Below are 3,849 nucleotides of genomic sequence, written 5' to 3' on the forward strand. Positions count from 1 at the left end.
GACAGTATGGCATTAGGAACTGTTATGCTTTGACAGACTTTTTTTTACTTTATTCAAATCATGATTAAATTATCAGAGAGAATGACTTGTGATGTGTAAATAATTGGCATTGTTCACTCTCTAGTAATTAAAGGGTTAGTTCACTCGAAAATTAAAATTCTGTCATTGTTTACTCACCCTCATACCGTTCCTTCTGAGGAACACAAAAGAAGATATTTTGAAGAATGTTGGTAACCAGTTTGCCTGGCCATTACATTGTGGACAAAAATCAGACATTTCTAAAAATGTCTTCTTGTGTGTTCCACTGAAGAAATTTATATGGTTTTTGGAATGGCATGAGGGTGAGTGAATTTTCAATTTTTGGTTAACTATCCCTTTTACTGTGTGCAAGAAAAATATTTCTAACATGGATATACAGGTGCATCTCAATAAATTAGAATGTCGTGGAAAAGTTCATTTATTTCAGTAATTCAACTCAAATTAGGAAACTCGTGTATTAAATAAATTCAATGCACACAGACTGAAGAAGTTTAAGTCTTTGGTTCAGTGCTTAGAAGTGTATCTCTCTTGCTTATCAGAATGTTTTCTATAACATGTAATTTTGATATTGTGAAATACAAACATGTGGCGATATTAATGCTTCAAATATGTCTTACAGATGGAGAAATGCAGTGGTCAGCTGGAATAATACAGATCCCATTCTTTGATAATGCACGTAAAGGAGATTTTTATTTGACCCCGTATGATTTTATCTGGTCTTAAACAAATTTCAAGTAGGTTTTATATTTATATAGGTTTAGTATTTATTTTGTCTTTTATGATGGCTGCCATTCTCAATATTTATAGTATTTTCATCAGTCTGCTGCCCCTCTTGCTTGTTTTATACTTTATATTTATGTCTCTCATAGTGTCACATTGACAGTATGGCATTAGGAACTGTTATGCTTTGACAGACTTTTTTTACTTTATTCAAATCATGATTAAATTATCAGAGAGAATGACTTGTGATGTCTAAATAATTGGCATTGTTCACTCTCTAGTAATTAAAGGATTAGTTCACTCAAAAATTAAAATTCTGTCATTGTTTACTCACCCTCATACCGTTCCAAACCTATCTAAATTACTTTTTCTTCTGAGGAACACAAAAGAAGATATTTTGAAGAATGTTGGTAACCAATTTGCCTGGCCATTACATCGTGGACAAAAATCAGACATTTCTAAAAATGTCTTCTTGTATGTTCCACTGAAGAAATTCATATGGTTTTTGGAATGGCATGAGGGTGAGTGAATTTTCAATTTTTGGTTAACTATCCCTTTTACTGTGTGCAAGAAAAATATTTCTAACAAGGATATACAGTGTCATTTTATGCAAAGAATGCTTTTGTTGCAGTCTGTCCCAAAAGGAGGACCCTTGCATGGTGAAGACTCTTTGGCTTACTAAAATGTCACAAGAAATGCATTTCAAATATTAAATCTTCTTTGAACTGGATCAATTAGTTATGCCAGAGCTCTCTTCATTCTGCTTATGGCATTAGAGGACAGTTTACTCTCTATGTTTGTTCATTTATTATTTCTGGTGTAGTATTTCTGTCCTAGTAATGTTATCATCATATGACTATTATTAGTCATTGTAATTTAGAAGTATAATTTTTAATTAGTAGTGACATAGTATTGTAAACATGCTTTATATAGAAAAGCAAATTACTTCAAATGTTACAATTCTATGAAATAATCACAGCCCTATAGCAACAAACTGAACTAAGCAATACTCATTTGTGCACATGTAAAAGAACAAAGTGTAGAACATTAATAGCATAAGTTAATCAACACTATAACCCTGTTACAAGATGTTTGCTTGATCATTAATCATATTTTGTCAATACACAAACAGTCTTCGTGATACAACACAGAAGGTTTAACTGCAAACCTGCAAAAACAGATTGAAGCAGTTGATGACTCACGAAATGTGTTCATATGGCACACATAACTGAGCACATAACGTCCACCTCTGCCACCAAAATAGGGCTGAATAGCCATGCATTTTGGGTAGTAGTTTTGGTTGAACCTTACACATCAGTGATCACTCAAGGTCTCATAGTTGGCTAATAGTCAACAACTGCAGCTGAGGTTAGAGCTTGAACTAAGAGCTGATTATGTGAGTTTTGATGCTATATTGCATGTATGCCTGGAATTTGAGATAAGCTTACAGCATAGTGGAATTCTTAGACTGATAACACCAATGTAAACACAAATATTGCATTGTTTTTCCACCAATCAAGTGTTTATTGTAACACAAACATTCCAGATCTTATAAACAGACATGCATTTTAAAGGAAGTATTTCCTGGCAAAAGTATATCATACTTTTACAACATTTGACTCACTAAGTAACTCATTCACTTTGATCTGTCTTTTCCCTTCCACACAGCTAAATTGCATCACTCCACACAAACATATCGCTGTGCTGTGGAACTTTCAACTAGATTCAATACCGCAGCTGAAAGTGCAAATATATCCTTCCACACAGCTAAATTGCATCACTCCACGCAAACATCGCTGTGCTGTGGAACTTTCAACTAGATTCAATACCGCAGCTGAAAGTGCAAATATATTTTCTCTTACAAATAAAACTCATAAACGGCCATGTCTGAAGGTCCGATTTAGTGTCCTTACTAACTGACAGCTAAATGTAAATCAGTGACACTGAATTCTCTCTCTCTCTCTCTCTCTCTCTCTCTCTCTGTGTGTGTGTCACAGTACACAAACTGTCCTCAAGGTGCCTCTGTTGTGTCATGAATCCAATTTCAATCACAAATGTTTGTATAAAGCACTTTGTCTGAAAATAATTAGAATCAGAAGCTACTGGTTTGACAATGACAGTTCCTGTTCACTTTCTTTTCTCTACACTTTTTATTTTTGTGCTCAACTGCAACATAGCAATGTTCATAATCCATACAGAATGACATCTCAGACAATGGTCCTGATGTTATCATGTTATTCTCCTATCCAAGGCTCCCAATCATTGTATAAGGGCCATCTGGTGTTTTATTTTTAGGGCCATGATAATGAAACAATTTCCACCCACACATGGTGATGTCATAAATATAGAAAGTATCGGTCGTTAACCCACCATGGGGATATATTACTCAACTGACATAATTTAGAAGTGGTAAGGAATCTAGTTAGCTGTTCTGACGTTGCTTCCTGTCAATGGTAGACTCAATATTATGTGTTCTGCTTTTATCAGTTGTAATCATTTAAAGGGGTCCTATTATGCTCTTTTACAAAGTCTTGATTTTGTTTTGGGGGTGTACTAGAACATGCTCTCATGCTTGGTGGTTCGAAAAACGCATTATTTTTCACATAATTTACATTATTAAAATACCTTTCAAAATTCCCCATCCTGGCACAAACGGCTCGATTAGTTCTGGGTTTTAATGAAGGCCCGCCTTTCGAAAAAAACGAAATGTGTTGTGATTGGTTAGCTGTCCCAGTGAGTTGTGATTGGCGAACCTCAAGGGCACCTCAATTGTGGTATTGAAGGTGGGAGAGAGCACTGTACATTCACTCCCCCCACCTACAATCCCTGCTGGTACGAGACTCGAACCCGCATCCTTTGGGTTACAAGTCAGACTCTCTAACCATTAGGCCACAACTTCCCCTTCCTCTGAAGCACTAACTCTGCAGCAGCACTTCTTCTTCATCGTCTCATCTGATGCACTCACTCAACCAAGCGTTCTAACCACAACCTCGCCCCTCCCCACCCCCCAACCATTCGAATTTTTGTAGGCGGGAATTATTTGTAATGATATTCCAATGAGCCGCTTTGTGATATCACAAAGCCCGGAAA

This window comes from Sinocyclocheilus rhinocerous, unplaced genomic scaffold (assembly GCF_001515625.1).
Source record: "Sinocyclocheilus rhinocerous isolate Xijiao unplaced genomic scaffold, SAMN03320098_v1.1 scaffold3732, whole genome shotgun sequence".
Classification (NCBI taxonomy): domain Eukaryota; kingdom Metazoa; phylum Chordata; class Actinopteri; order Cypriniformes; family Cyprinidae; genus Sinocyclocheilus; species Sinocyclocheilus rhinocerous.